Source organism: Hemiscyllium ocellatum, chromosome 24, assembly GCF_020745735.1.
Source record: "Hemiscyllium ocellatum isolate sHemOce1 chromosome 24, sHemOce1.pat.X.cur, whole genome shotgun sequence".
Lineage (NCBI taxonomy): Eukaryota > Metazoa > Chordata > Chondrichthyes > Orectolobiformes > Hemiscylliidae > Hemiscyllium > Hemiscyllium ocellatum.
The window spans coordinates 22,055,358-22,071,852 of NC_083424.1; the positions used below are offsets into that span (position 1 = coordinate 22,055,358).

Sequence of the window (16,495 nt, forward strand, 5' to 3'; positions counted from 1 at the left end):
GGGTAACTCTTCATTGAATTAGCTATGGGGACCTTTTATATCCAGTTGGGAGATGGAATCCTAGTTAGCATCTCCTTTGAAAGATGAAAGCATTGACAATGCAGCATTCAGCCGGTACTGCACTGTTGCGTCAGCCTTACTTTTTGCGCCAAAATCCTTGGAGTAAAATTTGTATCCACTGCCTTCTGCCTGAGAAACAAGAATGCCACCTATGGTCATTTAATGCTTAAAACTGATTGGCTGAGAAGGATTGAGAGAAACTCTGTAATTTACCAAGTACCTCAAGTTGAGAGAACAAAAAGTTGCTCATGCGTGCAGGCCTTTCATCTTGTGATGACATTATCAAGTGTTCAACAGCCAGTGAAGATTTTTACAGTGGTCCTTGTACAGAACAGGGAAAGGTCAGTGCAGCAGCCGAGAAAGGTTCTCCCCTCATTCCGTCAATTATATAATTCAAGAATCAAAATTTGATAGAAGAAAGGAAATTTATGTTCTGCTATTTGGTATATGCCTGTTTCATTACTAAAAGATTCAGGATAACATTTTCATAAGTCACCAATTTGGTTTATTTGTTTATTTATAGAATGATGCTCAGTATTGGTAATGTTACAGAATTTAAAAATAAATTAGAAATTGTTTCACCTCCTGTTCTTAAATTGCTGATGACTAACACTGGTGATAGCGTTATGTGCCATATAATACCCTCAAGCAGGAACATTGGATTTCAGAACTAATATGACATAACCCTAAGACTTGCAAAGCAGAGCAACTGTAGTGAACTGAATTATTATGTTCCTGTTTTGCCAACATGGTGTACGTACACATTGAGTGGATATAATCAGAGTCTGACTCCTGGTAGATTTCCACCATCCACCCTGCCCATTTCCAGCTTTTGATGCAAATTGTTGTGAACATACTGCCACCCCAGCCAAAGCATTCTAATCATTATAAAATGCGAATTTTGTTTAAGGCCCACCCTTTTGTCTATGGCATGTTCCACATGACTATTACTCATTGATGTATGAGGGAAGTCTTCATCATGGCTTTTTGAGAAATGTAGGTGAAAAGGCAAAAAGATTATCACCAAGGTTTTGAAAAAAAAGCAGAGGAGAAGATGAAATAAAGTGCTATTAGGTGACACACAGCTTGGTTGTTATAGTTGGAGGAACGACATACAGACAACTTGGACAACTTGTTACCCAACCAGCTCAGGAAACCATGAACAAGCTGAAAATGCAAGTGTTCAGGTTAACAATGACACAACAAAAAGTGAAAAACTGTTTTATTGGACTGAATGAAGTGAGCAGGGAGCACATTTGCAGGCCAAGAGTGCAGATATATATATAAAAACACAAAGAACTGTGGAAGGTGGAAATCAGAATCATAAGCTGAAAAACTCAACAGATCCAGCAGCATCTGTGGACAAAAGGAGTGTTAATTTTTTGGGTCCAGTGACTCTTCTTCAGAACTGTTCACTACCAGTTAGGTACTGCTGCCTGTGGCTTGTGCTTATGAACACAACAGATATGGAAGATTGTCATTGAGTGTGATATAATGAGCTGGGTTTTCATATCCTGAGAATATTAGGAACGAGTTTGAGCTAATCAAAAACAAATCTGCAAAACAGCAATCTTGAATTTCCTTTCATACAATCTTCCCATAGTCAGATAGGGCGAAGTAGAGGTTCGGTGGCAACCCCACATGTATGTCCACTGATGTTGGGATGACAATTTACAGATGTAGGAGAAATTTGTTTTTCTTACACCTCAGTAATTTTATTGGACTAGGAAAGTTTTTTGAGATTTCAAAAACACACCATTTTTGAGAGTTTATGAATTTTGGGTGAAATAACTTCATAGAGGCCGGTGTCCCATCACCAAGTCCCCCTTTATTTGCACATGGAGAGTCCTTAACACTGATCCAGCACCCTCAGAGCCAGCTCTCAGAGTGAACAGAACCTCTGACACTCCTGTTTATATCTGTCATTCAGGAGTCCCTGACTGGACCAGGTTAGCAGCCACAAATCTCAGAACTCATATTTATTCAGGTCCACCTGCTGAGCTTGTTACAATCATTACATCTCTTGCCTTCGGGGTCCGAGAACATAGGCCGGTTCTTTATTTTTGTAGCACCTCCTGGGATATTTTAGCACTGGGTCAGGTTCCTCCCAATCTGCCTCTGGTATGAGCAGTGTGTGCCACTCAGTGGCTCGCCCCTTGTGCCTGGAGCACCTCGGAAGAAATTCTTTCTCCTCTTCAGGTGGCAAAGGCATTGAGGCAGCGATGGCTATTGTAGCAATCTCAGTTTCCAAGGTTCTTTTATAACTTGATGAAGAGGGAGAACTCACAGGTTCCAGAACAGTTGGAAAGGCTGTCGAGAAGCTGGGTGGTTTTGCTCCCACACCGTTTGTGAGTTTGCAGCTTTCATATGGTCCTTGTGCTTGCTCAGGGCCTACCCAAACTTTGTACATCACTCAACCTGGCCTCAGAATGACCCTGCATCTTATCCATTCCTATAGTTTCAACACCAATTAGCATTGTGCAATTGTTAAGGTGCATTAGAGTACCTAACCCATTTGCAGAAGAATTATTATGCATTCAAACCTGAAGAAATCAATGCGTGTGTATGCTCCTGTGGTACTCTTAAATGAAGAAAATGTCTCCAGTTTTTCAAGATTGAAATAAAGGACTTCTACACCCTTCACTTAAAATATAATTGACACCTACTCTTGGACTGCTTTGATTGACAGGTCATGTGAGGTCACGAAAAATATGGCTGGTCATTTTTGTAGTTTCAATAACTTTGTCGTTTGCATTTGGGAAGATTTAATTTAGACAGCTGGAGTCATTATGAAGGCTTGGCTAGGTTTGAAAAGTGTTAGAACCAGTTATCAAAGCAGGGAGTTATGTGCACTGTTTGCTAGTTTTAAGTAAATATGAAAGGAACAAATTAGATCACATGGAATATAAGGAGAAGTAGCTATTTGGACATAAAATTGGCTCAAAGGTAGGAGACCAAGGGTGGTTGTGGAGAATTGCTTTTCGGAATGGAAGCCTGTGACCAATGGTGTGCTGTAAGGATTGGTGTTAGGTCCACTGTTCTTCATCATTTATGTAAATGATTTGGATGTGACCATAGGAGGTATAGTTAGTAATTTTGCAGATGACACAAAATTTGGAGGTTTAGTTGACAGTAAAGAAGATTAACACAGAGTACAATGGGACCTCGGTCAGATGGGCCAATGGAGCTGAGGAGTGACAGGTGGTATTGAATTTAGTTAAATGTGAGGTACTGCATTTTGAGAGAGATATGGGCCAAGTGCTGACACATGGGACTCGATTAAAAATCACACAACACCAGGTTATAGTCCAACAGGTTTAATTGTAAGCACACTAGCTTTCGGAGCGACGCTCCTTCATCAGGTGATTTTGGAGGGCTCGATCGTAACACAGAATTTATAGCAAAAATTTGCAGTGTGATGTAACTGAAATTATACATTGAAAAATTGATTGTCTGTTAAGCCTTTCATCTGTTAGAATGAATTTTTCAATGCATAATTTCAGTTATATCACACTGCAAATTTTTGCTATAAATTCTGTGTTACGATCAATCCCTCCACAATCACCTGATGAAGGAACGTCGCTCCGAAAGCTAGTGTGCTTCCAATTAAACCTGTTGGACCATAACCTGGTGTTGTGTGATGTTTAACTTTGTACACCCCAGTCCAACACCGGCATCTCCAAATCGGGACTAGATAAGGTCAGGATATCTGGTCGGCATGGACGAGTTGGACTGAAGGGTCTGTTTCAGTGCTGTACATTTCTATGACTCTATGAGCAACAGTTTTTAATGTGATTACTAAATTGAATATTCATTGTTTGATTTTTACAATGAATAATCACTTCAGGGATTTACGTTTTTTTTTCCCACAATGGATTAAGAGTTTTTAAAAAGATAATAGCTGTTTTTAAGTAACTGCTCCACTAGATAGTTAGAGGTATACATTTATATATAGTCATTTCAAAGGATTCCCATTGCTATGGCAAGGCTCGGGAGGAGTGTATATGTCAGATGGTTATAAAGAATGCTTGGAATCATGCTGGAGGCATGGAAAATGAAAAGGCGGCATAGGAGGTTCCAGGGACCCAGGAGGAGACAAGGACCTGAATGGAGGTGAGCAGTGAGATGAGAACTGTGTGTGAGAACTGGCTAGATGCTGCAGCAGATCAAGATGGGCCTTCCAACTAGCTGCTTTGGGAGTGAAACTCCTCCTCCTCCTCCACCTTTAGATATCAAGAAACCTAAACCCTAGCTCCTGACTAAGGACAGAAGTGATTGGCTCATGTTTCTGAACTCGGCAATGGCCTGATTCATGTTGCCCAAACCCAACATGAAAATCCCACCCAGTGTTGAGGTGATTGGCGTGTGTTTGGTCAACATAGCTAAATGTGCAAAAGTAAGTGAACCTCTGAATGCGGTATTGTTAGTTGGTGCATAAATAAGTTGGGAGGCAGTGAGTTGACCTGTGTTTCAGGCTAATGGTGCAATTAGTGTGATCTAGCATTTTGAAGAAGAATTCACTGACTCTGACCATTCAAATGAGGTCCTGCAGTGCATCCAGGACCTTGATGTGTGCTGTTGGCATTGACTGTGACAGCCAAATGCTCCTGTTATCTTTGCAGTGTCTTTGTGAGGCCCAGTTGGCCACTGTGGATGTGGCAGCAAAGCTGCTGTAAGGTTCTCCAACACAACACTGGAGGCCTTGGTGCAGGAGATGTACATCTCTCCTCCTGTCCATCTTGCTGCCATATATTGTCATTTTTATATCTTTTCCAGTTTAAACTCACTCATAAAAAATGATTTCCAGCTCTGCATTCAGTTACTGAGATTCATGTTTGGTTTTGTATAGTCTGGGAGAAAGTGAGGACTGCAGATGCTGGAGATCAGAGCTGAAAATGTGTTGCTGGAAAAGCGCAGCAGGTCAGGCAGCATCCAAGGAGCAGGAGAATCGACGTTTCGGGCATGAGCCCTTCTTCGGACGAGCTTCAACTTGAGCTAGTCTCTTATGATTTTTGTGACCTTATTCAGGATTGCAACGCTTGGCTGCATGTTACAAACATATGAATTAACAATGCAAGCATGCTAGGCAAAAGTGAGGACTGCAGATGCAAATGAAGGGCTTTTGCCTGAAACGTTGATTTTCCTGCTCCACGGATGCTGCCTGAGCTGCTGTGCTTTTCCAGCATGACACTCTAATGCTCGCATGCTGTCTGCATCGTGACTAGTATGAGTTCTCTCCTCCTCCTCCTGATACCTGTTCGTGTTTTGGGGGGCTACGACTTTTGACACCTTTGTTTGATTAGGTAAAAACAATGACTGCAGATGCTGGAAACCAGATTCTGGATTAGTGGCACTGGAAGAGCACAGCAGTTCAGGCAGCATCCAAAGTGCAGCGAAATCGACGTTTCGGGCAAAAGCCCTTTATTCCTGATGAAGGGCTTTTGCCCGAAACATCGATTTTGCTGCACTTTGGATGCTGCCTGAACTGCTGTGGTCTTCCAGCACCACTAATCCAGAACCTTTGTTTGATTGTTCAGCCTAGTTATGATATTGGCCATCTGAAGCAATGCAAATAAATTACACCAGTAAATACATTGATCTATCATAAAACCTATATCTCATGATAAAGCTGGAGATATTACAATGTAATTGCTGCCATTTAACCACTTAATAAAATTCATCAGGATGACAGGGTTTATTGATTTTCTTTCTTCCTGGACTCTCTGTAATTGTCATTAAGTTGAAGTGGAAGATCCCCCTGTCACTCTGTTCCCAATCCCAATTGTAATCCCATGAATCAGAATGGAATCTTCTCTCAAGTGCTAAAGAATATGACAGTATTTGGCTTCCAACATTTCTGCATTGAATTGAGCTTCAGACTGATCAAACCATCAAATTTCATATCCAACTCTCTAGACCACATAGAAATTCAGGTGCTGACTTCATGCACACTTGATCAGTGCTTGGAATCAGTCTCCACCCTCCTTCCTCACTACTTACTATAAATCCATTTAAGGGCAAAGCAAAGACATTAAGTAGGAGAAAGTGAGGACTGCAGATGCTGGAGATCAGAGCTGAAAATGTGTTGCTGGAAAAGCGCAGCAGGTCAGGCAGCATCCAAGGAACAGGAGATTCGACGTTTCGGGCATAAGCCCTTCTTCAGGAAGCCCGAAACGTCGAATCTCCTGTTCCTTGGATGCTGCCTGACCTGCTGTGCTTTTCCAGCAACACATTTTCAGTAAAGACGTTAAGTCCCAAGCTGAAAGTATCAAAGAAGATAGATGTAAATTGAAAGAACTCTATGCAGTACTTTGATGATATGAGATTTGTTGTTGTCAAAAAGGCACTGTGTAGATTCCTGGCTCTTCTCCTCAGCTGGAGAAGGAGTTGTATCCATCACGAGAAGAAAAATTAGCATTTCTCACAGATAGCTGAGCAGAATTGTTGAGTGATTCAAAGCTAAACTTCCTGCAGACTGTGTGCAATATAAGAAATGGAAGCAAGCAAAATACCTAAAATAAAGCAAGACTTTTATCCTCAACACTTCAGTCACTGGCTGTCACCATGGAACTATTGAAGGAGTACATGCAATTGTTCCAAGTATACACATAACAATGGCACAAATATAGATGATGGAGATGTTTATGAACATAAATGTAAATTGCTTTTCAGCTGAAATGTATCACAGTCAGGTTTTGTCGAGGCTAAGTGAACATCTTAGAGTGCAGGTTCACAGCTCCTTGAATGTAGAGTTGCAGGTAGATAGAATAGTGAAGAAGGCTCAGAGGCAACATTTTCTTGCAGAGGTGGTACGTGTATGGAATGGGCTGCCAGAGGAAGTGGTAGAGGCTGGTACAATTGCAATGTTTAAAAGGCATATATGAATAGGAAGGGTTTGGAGGGGTAAGGGCCGGGTGCTGGCAGGTGGGAAGACATTAGGTTGGGATATTGGGTCGGCATGGACTGATTGGATGGAAGGGTTTGTTTCCATGCTGTACATCTCTATGAATCTCTATGAATCTGTGAATCTTGTTAGACATTTTATCACATGTTTGCTCAACATGTACATTGTCACAGTGCCCCAATTACCCATCTCATTATTGAGCAGACTCTTTATTACTGAATTGGATGAACTGTCAATCTCAGCCCTTTCTTCCTCATATCAAATATTTTTGTAATTAATACAAAATATTACTCAAATGATTTATCACCAATATGATGTCTCTCTAGGGTTGCCCACAGCAATGCCCTGGGTTACAATTCCTGGCAACCCCACAGTTGGCATTGGCAATACTTAGTTCTGATATCCCACCAATGACAGCCAGTAAGAGTCCTTGTGGGTCTGAGCTGTTGACTTTCAGTAACCTGCCTTGTGTTGTGAAATAATTGAACAAGATATCATTCCTGTGGAATTGAGCCATACTGATGAGGAAAGCAGTCAATTAAATCAACTGAAAGCCATGAAAAATCATTGTTTATTGGTTAAAAAATATATTTGAGATGAAGAAGAAAGAGCCATGATTGATCACCAAGATCATCCAATTCAATAATGAAGAGCCTGCTCACTAATGTGTTGTATTAATCCAAAAAGTTCCACAGTACACATGTAATAACTTCTACTCTTCTAAAATTTCTAAAAACCGATCAGTTTTAATTGATTTCATATTGGGATGATGGTAGACGTACAGTACATCAACTTGCTTCAGTATCAACGGATCTGTGAAATGGGAGTGAGAAACGAGAAAGTTAGGTAAAATGTCTCAACGCCAATTGAGTGATTTATGCTAGAGAGTATTGATCTGTAGCTTTGCAATGAAAACTCGGGTAAATGGAGGGAATTGAGCAATATAGCCCTTGAAAATAATATTTTCCAAGCTACAGTGCACAAGCCTGTTCACATTTAAAAAGGTTAAACAGCAAATGGATTCCACATAAAGTTCAAACTACTATTTGCAAAGCAAAATTTCAAAATGGAAGTATGTGGGTGGGCCGATAAGACAGATTTATCAATGACGGTCTTGTTGCGACTCAGGGTCTTTTTAATTGGGCGGCACAGTGGCACAGTGGTTAGCACTGCTGCCTCACAGTGCCAGAGACCCGGGTTCGATTCCCACCTCAGGTGATTCTCTGTGTGTGGAGTTCGCATGTTCTCCCTGTGTCTGCGTGGGTTTCCTTCGGGTGCTCCAGTTTCCTCCTACAATCCAAAAAATGTGCAGGTCAGGTGAATTGGCCATGCTAAATTGCCCGTAGTGTTAGGTGAAGGGGTAAATGCAGGGGAATGGGTGTGGGTGGGTTGCGCTTCGGCGGGTTGGTGTGGACTTGTTGGGCCGAAGGGCCTATTTCCACACTGTAAGTAATGTAATCTAATTCCTAAAGACTCTTATGCTCTGGCAGAGAGGCAGGAGGCTAGAGGAACACAGCAAGGCAGGCAGCATCAGACGGTGGAGAAGTCGACATTTCGGATATAAACTTTTTTCAGGACTGGGGGGGGGGTGGGAGTGTGAGGAGAGCTGCAGATGAAGGGAGTTGGGGGGCAGAAATGGGAGTGAAGTGGGGATACGTGAAGACAGGTAGAGAATACAACTTTGTTGGTCAATGGGAGGAATGAATCCGATTGGTGGCAGGGAGGAGTGGAAGGGAAGGGGAGGGGCTGGGAAGGGAGTTGGGGGATGGGAAGGCCTGGCAGCCTACAGCCCAGAGGACTCAACATTGAGTTCTCCAATTTCAAATAACCTCCCTTCCCATCCCCCGACTCCCTTCCCAGCTCCAGCCCCTCCCTTCCACTGCTTCCTGCCACCAATCGGATTCATTCCTCCCAGCGACCAAACCAGGTTGTACCCTCTATCTGTCTTCGCCTATCCCAACTTCACCACCCTGCCCCCACCACCCTCTTTATCTGCAGCTCCCCCCCACACCCACACCTAGTCCTGAAGAAGGATTACACCCGAAACGTTGACTTCTCCACCTCCTGATGCTGCCTGACTTTTCTTCCAGCCTCCTGCCTGTCTACTTTGGATTCCAGCATCTGCAGCTTTTTTTGTCTGTAGCACACAGGCAGGCAGCTGTGCTGGGAGTTTGGGAAAGGGAGGGACAGGACTTGAGTCCTGGACAGGCTTCAGCACAATGTAGCTAGAATAGCGAAGCAACAGGAAACAGCACTTAAAACAATTATCTGAGCTCGAAGCAATGGATGCTTAGAGACTCAGTGGGCCAGAGACAAGTCACTCGGAGCTGACGGATAGGAAGTTAGTTAACACTTTCACCGAGCCTGAGAGAAATTCTGCTCCACCCCGACACTGGCCTTTAAAACAATCATCTCTAGTGAGCTGCAAAAGGTTTTGATGAAAAGCTGGAGTGTGTTGATAAGGATGTTACATTTTCTTTTAAGATAAAAATTGGTGCAGTGAAGAGAAAGGGGATTACTTCAAAATGATAGTATATAATCGCCAGGTCTCTTCCATTGTAAAACAGTCATGAAGGAGCAAAGTAGCTTTTATTTTCTTCTAAAGGAAGGATAAAATTATCTATTATACTGCAAAATCAAACCGGTTCATCCCTCTTTTTCTAAATTACAGTGGCTTATAGCTTCCCATCCTTATCTGGCTTGGCCTCTTTTTCTTCAAGCCAGCTGCATCTTCAGAAGGCAGACAGTTGCTCCAACACCCTTCAAAATACACGTTCCTTCGACATTCTACTCACGTTGGACAGCTTGCAGCCAAGTCCCTTATCTGCTACTGCACTGCTGCATTGTGGGACATGTCTCTCTGGCCAGCTGGATTCTTTTCAGGAGCTGAGTGTAAGAGAAGCAACCTCAGTGACCTTGCCTTCTGGCACTATGGGCACAGAATCTATACTGAATAAAGCAGGCAGCGTGCCGCAAGGGAGAATGTTTTGTGAGTTTTTTTTTCCACTTCAGACACTATATTAAAAAGCACCATTTTACCCCTCAGGCAGGGATGTCGCGTGAGATTTTAATGGATAACCCCAATAGCTACAATCCACATCGTCAGATGAGGAACTTTGCGCAGATCTGCCAGACAGTCGAGTTCTCCTTGGAGTGGAAAACGCTAAGGGGAGATTCCATGGATGTGTTCAAAATTAGGAGGGAGTTTTGGTCATGTGGACAGAAGAAAGTTTCCACTGATAAGTGCGCAAATGGGAATGTGGAGGACCAGATTCAACATGAATGTTCCAGTGGAATTGAATAAATAATTGACAAGGAAAGAGTTGCAGGCCTTTAGAAAAGGAGCAGCAAAATGGGGCTAACTGAAAACCTGTGTGAAACAACAGGAATCAGTATTATGACCAGAATGGCCTCCTAATGTGTAATTCTATGACGGTACACTTCTTACCAAGGCGATACTTTTTACATGCATGTTTTCATGGGTTTGTTGCCAATCATCTAATTGTTTTTCTTTCCTTTTCCTTTGCTGGAAATATTCTTTGCTATGGATCTATCCAACCCTGACCAAAATGGCGGATGCTTTCAATTTCTCTTCAGTGGTATTACCATGACTCACTTGTTCCAGGTGAGTTAAAATTTCTAAAACTAATGTTAGCATAGAATATGTCTTTTATCCAAATGGTGCGAGTAATATTTTCTAAAGCGTGCTTTAACATACAAGGTGTTACGATGGAATGGTTTTGACCCAGCCTCTGGACCAGACAGGTCTCACTTGTCAAGGAGGTGTGTCATATCATGTTCAAACAGGCTGATTAAAAAAATAGATAATCTTGTAACACAGTGGTAGTGTTGCTACCTCTAGGCTAGAAGGATCGGTTTCAAGTCCCACCTGTTCCCAAGCTTTGCCTGAGCAAGTTGATTTGAAAATTGATTTTATACATGGAGTTAAGACCTGCCTTCTGCTGGCTGCCCTGACTTGATTCAGTTTCTGTTCACTACTCCAATGCAAACCAATCCAGGTCCCTTGGGCAGTCTTGGTTTGACGTCTATTAGTAATTCTGACTCAATTCATAACCTCATGCCAGCTCAGCCCTAAAGCAACCAGCCAGCAGCTCAGAAATAAGCCACCTTTTATATTTTTAAAAGCAGTGTTTCTTTTTAGAATTTCTGTTCAAGTATAGACTTCTGAAACCATTATTAATTTTGCTTATACTCAGCTTATACAGTTAGCTTTCTTGATATGGTTTGATGCAAATTATTTGCTTTCTGTCTCCAGGGTTTATATTGATTACAGGTCGGACAAAAGAAGGTAGATGATGGCCTAGTGGTATTATCGCTAGGCTATTCAACGAGGGAGGAGAAAGTGCGGACTGCAGATTCTGGAGATCAGAGTTAAGAGTGTGGTGCTGGAAAAGCACAGCAGGTCAGCCAGCATCTGAGGAGCAGGAGAATTGACATTTCGGGCATAAGCCCTTCATCAGGAAAACACTTCCTGATGAAGGGCTTATACTCAAAACTCGATTCTCCTGCTCCTCGGATGCTGCTTGATCTGCTGTGCTTTTCCAGCACCACACTCTCGACTATTAATCCAGTGACCCAGGTATTGTTCTGAAGGTCTGTTGCCATGGTGGAATTAGAATTCAATAATAATCTGGAAACAAGAGTTTAATGACTGTGAAACCATTGCCAAGAAAAGCCCACTTGTTTTATTAATATCTTTTAGGGAAGGAAATCTGCCATCTTTACCTGGTCTGTCCTACATGTGACTCCAGATCTGCAGCATAGTGGTTGCTAACTGCCCTCTGACTAATTAGGATGGGCAATAAGTGCTGGTTCAGTGATGTCCACAATCCATGAGCATTTTAAAAAAATCAGTCCTACCAGTCATGTAGGTGGGATTACTTTGTTTACCTGATTGCTGGTAGGTTGCTATATGCCAGGAGTGAAAGAATAGTTTCCATTGAATAAGCCTTCAAGGAAGGGCTTCAGCAGAGATATCTTCCTTGTTGGATGCTGGGGTATCTTCACCAGAATTTTGTCCACCAGAGGAATTTTGAGAACTATGATCTCTCATTCCTCTTACAACCTACACAGCATGCTGTGCTACCATTTTCTTACCTCCCTGCAGAAATTCTGATTCATTGCGCTGTTTCCTACATTTACACATTTTTCCTTTTCCCTCTTGATTCTCTACCTTCCTCAGTCTATTCTTCCTATAATTTTCAGGTCTTTAGAACTTGGTTTTGGCGACATCTAACACTCAATCTTCCCCTTTGTCCTTTTCAATTCAGACCAAGTGATTTACCGTGGTCACAACCTTGGTACCAATTATTTGAAAACCATCACCACTCTTACTGAGAAATGACTGGAGAACTATCAATCACTACGATGTGGAGGTGCCGGTGTACGACTGGGGTGGACAAAGTTAAACATCACACAACTGGTTTATTTGGAAGTACAAGCTTTAAGACTTAACAGCAAAGGTTTGTTGAATATATCGTTTCAGTTGCATGACACTCTGATCTTTTGCTATAAATTCTGTGTCTTAGAATCCTGCTCCACAGCTACCTTGATGAAGGAGCAGCGCTTTGAAAGCTAGTACTTCCAAATAAACCTGTTCGACTATAACCTGGTGTTGTGTGATTTTTAACTTTATCAATAACTAGTGAGTAGATTCCTGTTTACTTTATGACTTTATACTTTCTGAATCTATTCCTTTCTTACCCAGAGTTACCTGGACCTTTTAACAATGTTACATTTGTCTCAAACTCTTACTTTATATAAGCAGCAGGCTGAGATTTTCACTCTTTAAGATTCCTGTACAAAGCAGTTCCTGAATTTGACGACATTCATTTTTCAATGGCCTTATCTGAGAACCTCTTGCAGAAAGCAAAGATGTCACTGTTTTCTGTAGCTGAAGGATCTAAGTTTTTAACTAGGAAGGTGCTGGCATCCACCTTGTGTGTGTTATGTGTCTGTGCTGCTTTTAAATTACAACCTACTTTGTCTTTCTATTTTAGCAATACTACTACAGTCATGTTCCCTCACAGGCTTCTTTTTTTCTCTGTTCTGAAAATCCAAGTACATTCTCCTACATATTTCTCCTTGTTGCCCACAAAACAAAATAATGCAGATGCTGGATAGTTGAAATAAAAACCAAGTTCTGAAGAAAGGTTGTGGGACTCGAACTGCTCGCAGTTTTTACCTCCATGGATCCTGCCAGAACTGCTGAGTTTCTACAAACCTTCCTCATTTTAAAATGTCCCTCAACAGCTTATATATTAAACAAAAAATGCTGAAAATACTTGTCGGGGAGAGGTACATGGAGTAAGACAAACATTTAATGCTTCAGGCTTGTGACTTGTTGCTAGAATGTTGCTGTTAACTATTTTCCCCCTTTACAAATGCTGCCAGACCAGTTGAAAATTTTCTTCCTGACACGGCGGCAGAGTGGCACAGTGGTTAGCACTCAGCACCAGAGACCTGGGTTCAATTCCCGACTCAGGCGACTGACTGTGTGAGGTTTGCACATTCTCCCCGTGTCTGCATGGGTTTCCTCCGGGTGCTCCGGTTTCCTCCCACAGTCCAAAGATGTGTAGGTCAGGTGAATTGGCCATGCTAAATTGCCCGTTGTGTTAGGTAAAGGAGGTAAAATGTAGGGGAATGGGTGGGTTGCGGGTCGGTGTGAACTTGTTGGGCCGAAGGGCCTGTTTCCACACTGTAAGTAATCTAATCTAAACAACCTTGCGATCTTGAAATCAAGTCACCCCTGCAATGCCTTCCAGGTAAAAATGCAAAATTGTGGAGCTTCTATATTTATATTTGTTCCTTCATCTGGACGTTGTGCTTGTCACAGTGCAGACAGAGCATCTCATTAGGATCTAACTACCACAATAAGTTTAAGGCCATTCAGCCCTTCTGGAACACATGATCCAGAATCCATATATCAGTATTCATTCAGGATTTCAGCCTAATATCTGTATTGCCAATCAAAATCTATTCCAATCACCCTTTCTCAATTGACCCAGCTCTTTGTTTTTAAAAGGTATCAATTGACTTGAAATCAAGAATCCTCCCCACCCCACTTACGTTCCAGTAGCTTCCTTTTAAAAAATGTCTATCTTTGTAGAAAGTTTGGGTGCTATAGTTGCTCAAAAATAAGCAACTTTTATTTTTAATCTTATCTATATTGAACTGAATTTATTGTCACGTGTACCGAGGCACAGTGAAAAGCTTTGTCTTGCGAGCAATACAGGCAGATCACAGAGTTAAGTAGCATGGATAGTAAATAATAGGTAAAAATGTTGCTTTTCTGCTGAAAATGCATTTAATCACTTGAAGTTCTCCCCTTAGCATTCTAAAGTCTGGAATCAGTGAGTTATTCTTCTTTCTGTTAATTTCTGCCTTGTTCCTGGGCTTCACTGAGCCTGTGACACACAAGCAGAGAAATTAAAGGGCTTCTGGTCAGGATTCCTCCTATTGCTGGTACACATTCAGAGCCCCTGTTCAGGCCTGGGTGTTTTTAAACTAGAGACGTGATGCTGTATGATTGCCTCCTGCAGTCGACAGAGCCGACATAGATTATCCCTCTCAAATTTTCTCTTTCCTCATAAAACCAGTTTAGATAGGGCAACATTTCCCCAAGTTGAGGCATGTCACTTTAAAGATGAGCACTTGTTTGCATGTAGCGAGACGGGCTTGTGAATTCAATAAACTGAATTTGCAGCCAGTCCTTCCATGTCAGTCCCATATTATATAAACAGCAGGAGTCCCAGGAGAGAGCAAGTTCCCTGTGATACTCCATTGGTTACTTTTTCTGAGGTAGAGCATTTGCCATTTAGCACAGCTTTTCAGTTGCCAAACCAGCTCCCGATTCACCTTATGGATTTGTCAAATGTTCCACCAGCCTTAAGTTTCCAAAGCAGTCACAAATGAAGCATTGTGTCTTTTAAAAAAACAATCTGAGCAACATCTATTTACTGCCATACTCTCGTCTGTCCATCTCGTAAGCCCCAAGGAATTCAAGTGGGTTTGGTGATGCATGACCAGTTACTTCGAAAGCCATGTCCACTATTCCTACAATAGTTTAAAAGCTCATGTATGGTATCTGCTCAACGACCCTCCAGCACTTTCCTGAAAAAGATGTTAGGCTAACTGGTTCAAGAGCTCCCTCTGAATTTTCGTCCCTCTAATGTTTGCACATCATGCTGCTAACTTGAATCTGTGGATTCTTTAATCTCATTTACTCTGTCCAGTTAATTAAAAAGCTGAGATAAAGAATTCCATTCCTTAGATCTGTCATGTCCCAATTGTCAGTAATACTTTGACGTAATTTGTCTTAAATAGATCCTCTTATAAAGTCATAGAGGTGTACAGCATGGACACAGACCCTTCAACGCAACTTGTCCATGCCAACCAAATATCTTAACCTAATCCGTCCCATTTGTCAGCACTTGGCCCATATCCCTCCTAACCCTTCCTATTTATATATCCATCTAGATGCCTTTTAAATATTGCAATTGTACCAGCCTCCACAACTTCCTCTGGCAGCTCATTCCATACACGCACCACCTTCTGTGTGAAAGTGTTGCCCTTTGGTCCCTTTTATATCTTTCCACTCTCACCCTAAACCTATGCTCTCTAGTTCTGGATTCCCCCGCCCCAGGGAAAAGACTTTGTCTATTAATCCTATCCATGACCCTCATGATTTTATAAACCTCTATAAGGTCACCCCTCAGCCTCTGATGCTCCAGGGAAAACAGCCCCAGTCTATTCAGCACACTCTTGTAAATCTTTTCTGAACCCTTTCAAGTTTCACAACATCCTTCTGATAGGAAGGTGACCAGAATTGCACGCAATATTTCAAAAGTGGCCTAACTCAATCCTGTACAGTTGCAACACGACCTCCCAACTCCTATACTCAATGCTCTGACCAATAAGGGAAAGCATATGAAATGCCTTCTTCACTATCCTATCTACCTGTGACTGTACATTCAAGGAGCTATGAACTTGCACTCCAAAGTCTCTTTGTTCAGCAACACTGCCTAGGACTTTACCATGAAGTGTATAAGTCCTGCTAAGATTTGCTTTCCCAAAATGCAGTACCTCACCTTTATCTAAAGTAAACTTCATCTGCCACTCCTCAGCCCATTGGCCTATCTGATCAAGATCCCGTTGTAATCTAAGATAAACTTATTCGCTGTCCACTACACTTCCAATTTTGATGTAATCTGCAAGCATACTAAATATACCTCCTATGTTCATATGCAAAACATTTATACAAATTACAAAAAGTAGTGGACCCAGCACCAATTCTTACGGCACTCCAGTGTGGTCACAGATCTCTAGTCTGAAAAACAACCCTCAACCACCACCCTCTGTCTTCTCCTTTTGAGCCAGTTCTGTATCCAAATAGCTAGTTTTCCCTGTATTCCATGAACTCTAAACTTGTTAACCAGTCTCTCATGGGGAACCTTGACAAACGCCTTGCTGAAGTCCATATACATCACATCCACCACTCTGCCCTCACTA

The 16,495-nt window shown here is 42.0% G+C and overlaps 2 long non-coding RNA genes across 2 annotated transcripts in view; one reads left to right on the top strand and one right to left on the bottom strand.

The window, feature by feature from the left end:
* Positions 1–7,690: 7,690 nt before the first annotated feature.
* The window catches only part of LOC132827311 (uncharacterized), a 29,288-nt gene continuing 20,483 nt past the window's right edge, over positions 7,691–16,495 (bottom strand). The window contains exons 4-5 of the long non-coding RNA XR_009645987.1: positions 8,175–8,254; positions 7,691–7,777 (exon numbers count right to left, since the gene is read on the bottom strand). This is a non-coding gene — a long non-coding RNA (uncharacterized LOC132827311). The remainder of the gene's footprint in view (positions 7,778–8,174; positions 8,255–16,495) is intronic.
* LOC132827312 (uncharacterized) lies at positions 9,870–12,407 on the top strand. The gene is made up of 3 exons (XR_009645988.1): positions 9,870–9,953; positions 10,562–10,589; positions 12,256–12,407. It is a non-coding gene; the product is annotated as an uncharacterized LOC132827312 (long non-coding RNA).